The following is a 10,927-nucleotide window of genomic DNA, read 5'->3' as shown; positions in this document are numbered from 1 at the left end:
AAGGGTGCAACAATGAATGAATGAAATCCCAAAATCTCTGTAGATGTTCATTGAAATGAAAAATAAACAACCTAAATTTTTAAAAAAAGGAATATATGATTAGGCATTATGTGTATGACAACAATCTGGAATAAGAGATGCATTGCAAAGTGGGCTAGGGGAAGGCAAAGGGGGGAGGGAGGAAAAATGTGCAACAGTGAATGAATTAACAAAAAAATAAAAACTCCAAACAAATAGTACCATGTTACTGGATCAAAATTTTATGGTCATGAAAATTAGCTTCGCTATTCCATAGACTAATTTGTATAAAACAAGATATTTTGCCCTGAAACCCCAGTGACCATAGAACAATTGAGAAACTATAAGTACTAGCTAATGAGAGGAGGAAGCATACTTAAACTGGTAGCATAGATAATCTGGAAGCAAGCAGAAAAAGAACTGGGACTTGGTAGTGTGTGCTCACCTGCTCATGTGTTCTGGAAGCATATATTTTACTTAAATAGGGAAAGCATGTTCCATGCAATATCCCTTTGTTCTCTTACAACTGCTTCTTGGTCTATAAACATGTTCCAAAATGAGCATGATTTAAGTATTCTGGAATTCCCATTCTTCTCAGTGTTATCAAAAATTTTTATTATTTAAACAGTTGAATAAAACAGTCAATAAAACACAACATGGTTTTTAAAAAGTCTTATCTGATAACAAAAAAGTATTTAGCATTACCTCTTATTTTGGAAGCAGGAGTGGCATCCACTTCCTAAACAATATGCCTATAGAAACTATGAACTTTGATAGATGTTGATAGTTATGAAAGGTTTCAGGCCTTTTATTCAAAGGGTCGCTATGAGTCATGCTTGACTCGATGGCATTCAACAACAACAGCCACCTCTTATTAAACAAAGGTTAAAAACCAAACTCCCAAACTCTTGTACATGTTGAAAGTTTTGCATAAAGAACTTTTGTATGCAAAAATAAGACCCAAGTGGCTAAAAATAAATCTATGTCAAAATATTAGTCTAAGGTCACACCTATCTGCCAAGCCTTAAGATTGTTTCTTTTTAAAGCTACAAATAATACCACCAAAGCTGAAAGTTTTTATTTTGCTAATATGTACTCATAGACATAGATAATAAAGAAGTTTGCATTCTATAGTTTCTAAACATTAAACATAAATGGTTTCCATAAGACATTGTTGGTCTTTCATGGTTCAGAAAACATTTAGATGCCTGATGATCTATGAAAGTTCATTTTTCTTTTTAGAAGTCTCGTTGAATGTTTTCTATGTTTACCTCTCCATGTTGTTGCTTTATTTGATAGATTTCATGTTTTAGTTGTATGAACTTCTGTTCACTCTCATAATACTCACTCCATTTCTCTCTCTTTAGATCCAGCTGTTAGTAGCATGTTCTTTTGCTGCCAGAGTAAATATTGAATTTGTTGTTGTAGTTATGAGCCATTGAGTAGCCTGTGACTCATAGCGACCCTATGTACAACAGCCCTAAACCCTGCTCTATACCTTGCCAATCTTATTGTCTCCGACACGCCTATCCCCATTTTCCCAGTGACTGAATCAATCCATTTCATCTAGGGTCTTCCTCTCCTGCACTGTCCCTCCACCATCCCAACCATGACATCGTTCTCCAAGGACTGGTCCCTCCTTGCAACATGTCCAGAGTATGTCAGACAAAGCCTCAGAATCCTTGCCTCCAAGGACCAGCCTGTCTTCATCCTCTCCAGGACAAACTTGTTTGTTCTCCTAGCAGTCCGTGGTATATTCAACACTCTTCTCCAGCACCAAAGCCAACTTTTCTTCTATCATCCCTAGTCCTTGTCCAGCTCTCTGATGGAGAGCAAGTAATTGCAAAGACCATGGCCTGGATCAGGCATACCTTAATTTCCAAACTGACATCGTTGCTCTTCAGTATTTTGGAGAGGTCCCTGACAGCAGACTTTCCCCAATGCAATCTTTTAATTTCCTGGCTGCTGGTACCAAGTGTTGACTGTAAAGCCAAGCAAACTGAAGCTGTCAATAATCTCAATCTCTTCATTATCCATCATGATGCTGCCAGTTGGCCCAGTGGTAAGAATATTTGTTTTCTTGATGTTGAGCTTCAATCCATAGTGAAGGCTGCGGTCTTTGACCTGCAGCAAGCGCTTCAGGTCCTCCTCCGTTTCAGCAAGCATGGTTGTGTCTTCTGTATAATGCAGATTGTTGATGAGTCTACCTCCAATCTTGATGCCACACTTCTCCTCCTGGAGGCCAGCCTCCTGGATAATCTGTTCCATTTATAGATTGAAAAGATATGGAGACAGAACACCACTCTGACACACACTCTTTCCAATTTTGAACCATGCAATGTTTCCTTTCCTAGCTCTGTTCTGACAACTGCCTCTTTGAGTCAGAGGATCGTATGATCTACTATGCTGGAGACAAAAAGGTGAGGAAAAATGGGGTTGCTTTCATAGTAAAAAAAAGTCATTTCTAGATCCATCTTGAAATACAATGTGGTGAGATAATATCCATACACATACAAGGAAGTACAGTAAATACCACCATCATTCAAATATATTCATCACCAACCAGAGCCAAAGAGGAGGAAATAGGTTTCCACCAACTTTTACAGTCAGAGATTGATCAAACATGCATTCAAGATGCATTCATAATAATGGATCACTAGAATTCAAAAGCTGGGAATAGAAAGGAAGAATTAGCAGCTTGAAAACATGGACTTGGTGACAGAAATGAAGTAGGAGATAGAGTGATAGAATTTTTCACAATGAATGTCTTATTCATTGAAAATACATTTTATAAGAAACACAAACTCAGGCTACACAAATGGGTTTCACCTTATGGTATGCATAGGAATCAGATCAATTACATCTGTGGAAAGAGTCTCTAGAGAAGATCAATATCAGTTGTAAGAACTAGGCCAGGTGCTGATTGTGGAACATACCACCTGAAGCTGAAGCGAGGAAAACTAAATCAAGTCCACAGGAACCAAAATTTGACCTTGAGTCTATCCCACCTGAATTTCAAATATTGAATATGTTTCTTAATTTCTGGAGCTCTTTTTGGGCATGTTCAATCATGTGAACAACATTTTCATTGTATACTTCCTTAGCATTGTATCCATGCTGTGACATCAGCTGTAGATTCTCATTTCTAACTGTTTGATGTTCTATCTGGACCAAAGAATTATTTCCACTCTCTTGCCATGCAGTAGTATCATTTTTCTAACTTGAGGAAGGGATTGGAAGTTCCTATGTTTTATGCTGAGCAACCTAATTGGTTGCTGAGCAGACTGTGCTTCAAATCAATTTCTTCTTATGTCAGTTTCAAAAAACAGATTAACCCTAAGCCCTCAGCTAGCACAGGCAGTTCTTTGAGGGCCAGTATCTGCAAGTTACCTCCTTTAACAGCGACCCAACCACCTCACCAACAGTGGGTACTTCATAACCTTGATCAAAATAGGGCAGGACATTCATCAGAACCTCTCAAGCCGTGAAACCCATGCCAGTCATTATGGTACTTAAGATTGACTGGGATCTGAGTCAACAAGTAAATAGCAATTTTTTTAAATAGCAAATTTTAAATCCTATAAGTAAACATCTTGCTAGTGTTCTCTGATTCCATCCAACATTCACATGATGTTGTTGTTATGAGCTGTTGAATCACCTGTGACTCATAGAGCCCTTATATACAACAGCTCTGAAGCCTGCCCTGTCCTGAGCCAGTCTCACTGACTCCGACACATCTACCTCCATTGCTCTAGGTACTTTATCAATCCCTCTCATTGGGGTCTTCCTCTCCTGTGCTGCCATCCACACTTCCAAGTACGATGTCCTTCTCTAAGGATCAGTCCCTCCTGCCATGTGCTCAAAGTATGTGAGACGGAGTTTCAAAATCCTCGCCTCCAAGGAGAAACTTGGTTTCACTGCCTCCAAAACAGACCTATTTGTTTTCTTGGTGATCCAATACTCTTCTCCAGCACCACAACTCAAAGGCATGGGTTCTTCTTCTATCATTCTTAGTCATTGTCCAGCTCTCTGACACATAACAAGTAATTGCAAAGGCTATGGACTGGGTCAGGTGCATCTTAGTCTTTAGACTGACATCGTTGCCTCTCAGTACTCTGGAGGGGTCCCCGACAGCAGATTTTTCCAATGCAAGTCACCTTCTGCTTTGTTGACTGCTGGTGCCAAGACTGTTGATTGTGGAGCCAAGCAAGCTGTAAGTGTTAACAATCTGAATCTCTTCTCCATATGATATCATACCCATATGATAGAAACAATGATAGCCTTTGTTCCGTGGCCTTTGCTGAAACCAGCTTGAATTTCTGGCAGTTTTCTGTTCTCTGTACTGTATTAACTCAAATCTTTTAAAATTCATTTTAGCAGGATTTTATTTGTGGTTGATATTAGTGATGTTGCTCTGTAATTTGTATATTCAATTGGATCACTCACCTATTTTAAAAAATGTCTTCTTTTTCACAATAGTGTTCAGCAGGGAGTTACTTATTTTCCATGTACTTTTTTTTTCTTGATATCCCATTATTTCTTTCTAATGTTATAGAATTTAATATGATGTTTTATATTATTTAAATGTTAGAGAGTGATTTTCTTTGGGGGGAAGTTTGAGGCTTGCTTTGTGATGTAATGTCTCTTCTGGAGAATGTTCCCTGTATCCTGGAGAAGAACGCATAGTGTGTGCTGTTGGGTAGAGTTTTCTATATATATCTATGAGATTCAGCTGGTTAACTGCATTGTTCGTTTCTTCTGCATCTTAGTTGAGTTTCTTTCTAGTCATTCTGCCTTTCATTGTAAGTGACATATTGAAGTCTCCTTCTGTTATTGTGGAGTTGTTTATTTTTCTCCTGAAACCTGTCAGTTTGACTTATGTATCTTGCAGCTCTGTTATTGAGTGCATTGTTGTTGTTGTTGTTGCTATGTGTTGTCGAGTCGCTTGAGACTCATAGCGACCCTATGTACAACAGCCCTAAACCCTGCTCTATCCTGTGCCAATCTCACTGTCTCTGACACACCCATCCCGATTGCCCCAGTCACTGAATCAATCCACCTCATAAACGGTCTTCCCCTTCTGCGCTGTCCCTCCACCCTCCCAGGATGATGTCCCTCTCCAAGGACCTCTCCCTCCTTACAACATGTCCATAGTATGTAAGATGAAGCCTCAGAATCCTTGCCTCCAAGGAGCAGCCTGGTCTAACCCTCTCCAGGATGAATCTGTTTGTTTTCTTGGCAGTCCAGGGTACATTCAATACTCTTCTCCAGCACCACAGCTCAAAGGCATCAATTCTCCTTCTATCCTCCTTAGTCATTGTCCAACTCTCTGATGCATAACAAATGATTGCAAAGACCATAGCCTGTATCAGACACACCTTAGTCTCCAGAGTGACACCATTGCTATTCAGTACTCTGGAGAGGTCCCTAACAGCAGACTTTATCATCAAAATACATTTTTTTTATTTCCTGGCTACTGGTGCCAAGAGTGTTGACTGTGGAGCCAAGCAGACTAAAGTTGTTAACAATCTCAATCTCTTCACCATCCATCCTGATGCTGCCAATTGGTCCAGTGGTGAGAATCTTTGTCTCCTTAACATTGAGCTTCAATCCATACTGAAGGCTGCAGTCCTTGACCCTCTGCAGCAAGCATTTCAGGTCTTCCTCAGTTTCAGCAAGCAGGGTTGTGTCATCTGCATAACTCAGATTGTTGAGAGATCTTCCACCAATCCTGATGCCACACTTCTCATAGAGCCCAGCCTCTCGGATAATCTGTTCTGCATACAGACTGAAAAGCTTTGGAGATAGGACACATCCCTGGTGTACGCCTTTCCCAATTTTGAACCATGCAGTGTTTCCTTGCTCTGTTCTGACGACTGCCTCTTGGTCCAAGTATAGGTTTTGCATTAGAACGATCAAGTGTTCTGGGATTCCCATTATTTTCAGAGTCAGCCACAGCTTGTTATGATCCACACAGTCAAACACCTTTGCATAATCAATGAAACACACACAGATAGACATTCTTCTGGTATTCCCCGCTTTCAGCTAAGATCCATCTAACATCAGCTACAATATCTCTAGTACCACGATCCCTTCTAAACCCAGCCTGGACTTCTGGCAGTTCTCTGCTGATGTGCAGTTCCAGTCGTTTTTAGATAATCTTCAGTAGACTCTTACTTGCGTGTGAAATCTATGATATTGTTCTATAGTTTCCACACTCCGTCGGGTCACCCTTCTTCAGAATGGGAACAAATATAGATCTCTTCCAGTCTGTTGGCCAAGTGGTTGTTCTCCAGATTTCTTGGCACAACTTGGGGAGCACATCCAGGGCAGCATCTGTTAGGTGAAATATGTCAATTGATATACCATCTATTCCTGGGGCCTTATTTTTTGCTATTTCCTTCAAAGCAGCTTGAACTTCTTCCTTCATCACCATAGGCTCTTGCTCATGTGTGATTTCATTAAATTCTCCTGTGTCTGCCAGTTCCTTTTGATACAGTGACTCAATATATTCTTTCCTTCTTTTAATACTTCCTGGATCATTTAATATTCTGCATCCTTGATTATAGCAATTCGAGGTTTAAATTTGTTTTTCAGTTCCTTGAGCTTAAGAAATGCTGAGCGAGTTTGGCCCTTTTGATTTTCCGACTCCAGCTCCTTGCATATTTCATTGTAATATTTTGCTTTGTCATCCCGTGCTGCCCTTGGAATCTTCTGTTCAGCTCTTTAATATCTTGAATTCTTCCTTGTGCTTTGGCTTCTCTGCGCTCCAGTGCAATCTGCAGAGTTTCTTCTGACATCCATTTTGGTCTTTTTTCTCTCTTCCATCTTTGTAATGACAATTTGCACTCTTCCTAGATGATACATTTGATCATTTGATACATTTGATCCTCCCATAACTCATCAGGTCTTCACTCATTAGTGTTCAAGACCTCAAACTTGTTCCTGAGATGGTTCTGAAATCCAGGTGCAAAGAACTCAAAGTCATATTTTGGTTCCCATGGATTCGGTTTAATTTTCCTCAGCTTCAGCTTGAACTTGCATATGAGTAGCTGGTGGTCTGTTTCACAATCAGCCCCTGGCCTTGTTTTCACAGCTGATATTGAGCTTCTCCAGCAGTTTTTTCTGCAGATATAATCAATCTGATTCCTATGCATATGATCAGGTGAAATCCATGTGTGTAACCTGAGTTTATTTTTTTTTTACATTCTTTTTTATTATTATTAATTTTAATAGACATTTACAGAGGTTTTGGATTTCCATTCGTTCATTGCCTCACTTCTCTCCCTGCCCTCCCCACCAGTTCGTTCCCCTCTCCAAAAAGAAAAAGGAAAATACATTCCTTCATTAATATACAATTCCCCCATCTCTTACCCCCCCACCCACCACCCTGAGTACACTTCTCTATGCAACCTTGATTCTGGACTCCCATGTTAACCATAATAATCATATATGCAATCTGTTCTTTCCCTCATCTGTTTCAATATAACATATACAATTTATACAGTTTTTTCTGTCGTACCCCAACCCTGATGTCAGACCCATTCTACAACAGTGGCACCACGTAGTATTTGTCCCTTTGTGACTGAGATATTTCACTCAGTATAATGTCCTCCAGGGTCACCCATTTTGAATAATAGTGCATGAGTTCCTTGTTTTTCAATGTGGTGTAGCATTCCATTTTGTGGTTATACCACAGCTTCTCTATCCATTCTTTTGTTGATGTGCGTTTATGTTTCTTATAAAATGTATTTGCAATGAATGTTGCATGCATAGGTACTCATAATGGTTATATCTTGTTCAACTGCCCTTTGCTCGTGAGATGATGCCTTTGTCTTTTATGAAGCTATTGCCTTGACGGCTGTTTGACCTGCTCTGTTTTGATTACCATTTGCTTGATTCCCTCCCACACACACACACACACTCTTTGATTTTTAGTCTATGGGGTTTATTAGAGAAGTAACAAGTTGCAATTCAGTTTGGAAACGGGATACAATTCTTCAGTCAGGACCGCTGTCAGGTGTGTTCACAATTCGCCTGACCTTCAGCCTTGAAGCTCTGGGGTGGTTGTAACTTCTTAGTCCCTCCGTTTGCATTGCAGTTGTATTCATTTATAGACTAATTTCTAGACTTTTTCTGGTTTCCTATTATTATATGACTTATTATTATAGACTGATACTTCTTCTGGTTTCCTAGATCAGTCTAGTTCATATATTTATGTGACTAAGTCAGTTTCTGAATGATGTTCTCATGTATGTTAATTTCAGTTTGTTGTGTCTCATTGTTGACTCTGAGACCAAAGAACTTTTTGAAAAATTTCTCATAGGCTTGGTCTGTGGTTGCTTGGTTTTGTGCCTTCAAGTCAGTATCAACTAACAACTGACTGTCAATAGAGTTTCAGAGGTTGTAAATTATATGGGAAAAGATTACTCATCTTTCTATCTGGAGCAGCTGATGCATTTGAACTGCCTGGTTTTTAGTTAACTGCACAACTCCTCACCACAGGGCACCCACAACTCCATCCCTGCAGGGTTGGTCTAGTTTTCACAAATTCCCTTCATTTCTGTTCATCTGGAAATGTAATAACTTCACTATCATATTTGCAGGACAGTTGTATTGGCTATATACTTTTCATGGACTAAGTAATTTTTTCATAGGTTAGATATTTATTTAAAAATCAGTCAATTAAAAGCACAGGTAAATTTCCCATGGAAAACCAGAAAAGAAAAAAAGACTTATCAGGAAGGCAGATTGTTGTTGTTAGGTGCTTTGAGTCAACCAGGACCCATGGTGACCTTAAGTAGAACAGTTTGCACCTTGCACTGTTCTGTTCTGTGCCATCCTTATCATCTCTGAGATACTTGAGTCCATTGTTACAGTCACTGAGTCAATACATCTTGTTGAAGCAAAGGAACTCTTGGTTGGCAATGTTTTTCTCCCAGAGTTTTATATATGCTATTCCATTGCGTTCTTGCCTGAATAATGTCTGCTGAGAAATTGCAGCTTAACCTTACTGGTTCTCATTTGCAGGTAACCCACCATTTTCCGTGATCACGTTCGGTGTTCTTTACCTTTTATTTTGAGAAATTTTATCATTATGTGTTTTGATATTTTTCTTTGGGGATTTATCCTGTTTGGGGTACCCTTAGCTTCTTGAATGCAAATCTTCTTCTTTTTCATAATTTGGGGGACAGTTCCTTAGAGCAAGTCTTCAAAGAGTTCCTTTGTACTTTTTGAGTCTCTATCCTGTTCTGGAATTTCAATCACATATAAGTTATTCACCTTGATGTTGTTCCATATAATAATCAGGTTTTCTTCATTTTCTTTTATTCTTTCTGTTTTTCCTCTAACAGATTGATGTTGTTCTTGTTAGGTGCTGTCATGTCAAGTAATACTCATACGGATGTGGTGAACAACAGATCTGAACCCTCTCCTATCCTGTGCCATCCTCACCGTCTCTGACATTCTTGGGCCTGTTGCTCAATCATTGTCTTCCTCTCTTTTGCTGACCCTCCACCTTCCCAAGTGTGATGTCACTTTCCAGGGAATAGTCTCTCCTAACAACATAAAGTATATGATACAAAGTTTCACTTTTCTTTCCTTCAAGGAGCACTCTGACTGCACTTTCTTCAAGACATATCTTTTGGCAGTCCAAGGGATATTCACTACACTTCAACACCACAGCTCAAAGGCATCAATTCTTCTGTTATCCTGATTTTTGTCCAGCTCTCAAATGACTGAAAAGACCATGGCCTGAATCAGGTGCACCATAGTCTTTAAAATAACATCCTTGCTCCTCAGTAATTGAGAGAGGTCTCCCGTAGCAGACTTTCCCATTACAATACATCTCTAGATCTCCTGACTGCTGCTACCAAAGGTGTTGATTGTGGATCCAAGTAAGATGAAATAATTGACAATTCCAATCTTTCCTCTATCTATCATGATGTTGTCTATGTGTCCAGTGTCAATAATTTTTGTTTTCTTGATGTTGAGATGTAATCCATATATAATATTTTAGTCTTTAATCTTCTGCAGCAAGTACTTCAAATCTTCCTCATTTTAAGCAAGCGAGGTTATCTGCATAACACAGATTGTTGATGAGTCAAATCCTGATGGTGCATTCTTCTTCACAGAGTCCACTTCTCTAATGATTTGTTCAGCATATACATTGAATTGGTATGGAGAAAAGATACAACCCTGAAACAGATAGCCTCTTGGTCTAGGCCTAGGTTTTGCATGAGCATAGCTAAGTGTTCCGAGATTCCCACTCTTCTCAATGTTAGCCATAGTTTGTTATAATTCACACAATCAAATGCCTTTCTACAGTGAATCAAACAAATAGAGAATTTTTTGATAGTCTTCTTTCAGCCAAGATCTGTCTGACATCAGCATATCTCTGCTGCCTGAATTTCTCTTCCATCTCACTAAATATGTGTTCCATTTTAAAAATTCTTCTCTTTTGTCTTCCAGTGTGTTATTCTGAAATTTTAGTGTTAATATTAAAAATTTAAATTTGCTGTATTGGTATTCTAATTTTCCATCTACTTTTTCTATTTAGTCTTCTGTAGGTTTTTTGTTTGTTTGATTGTTTTTATTGTTTTATTAATTTTAATGAACATTTACAGATTTGGGGTTTCCATTCATTGATCGTTGCACTATTTTCTCTACCCTCCTGCCCAGTTCATTCTTCTTTTTTTTCTCCCCTTGAAAGTCCATTTTAATTGTCCAATTGCCACAGTGCTTGTCAAAGCCAATTCTGATTAATCTCCTTTGTCAGTGTGTCCTTTGCCATTCCCTATCACTCCTCCTTGAGAGAGACTTCACCCTGATTCAGAAGGAAAAGGGGATGGCGTATTCTCTTAGCTACTTCCTGCTGGAAAAGGACGTTGTAGGTTTCAGGGTGAAGATC

At 39.1% G+C, this 10,927-nt stretch overlaps 1 protein-coding gene and 1 pseudogene across 1 annotated transcript in view; one reads left to right on the top strand and one right to left on the bottom strand.

Moving 5' to 3' along the window:
• Positions 1 to 10,927, top strand: part of MICA (MHC class I polypeptide-related sequence A) — an 83,634-nt gene that overhangs the window by 19,217 nt on the left and 53,490 nt on the right. The window lies entirely within an intron of this gene.
• LOC102863562 lies at positions 1,257 to 3,522 on the bottom strand (annotated as a pseudogene).

This window comes from Elephantulus edwardii, unplaced genomic scaffold, assembly GCF_000299155.1.
Source record: "Elephantulus edwardii isolate Elephantulus edwardi_28Jun2011 unplaced genomic scaffold, EleEdw1.0 scaffold00184, whole genome shotgun sequence".
In the NCBI taxonomy this organism is placed as follows: domain Eukaryota; kingdom Metazoa; phylum Chordata; class Mammalia; order Macroscelidea; family Macroscelididae; genus Elephantulus; species Elephantulus edwardii.
Note: the sequence above shows the minus strand (reverse complement) of the source record. Positions and strands in the feature narration are given on the sequence as shown.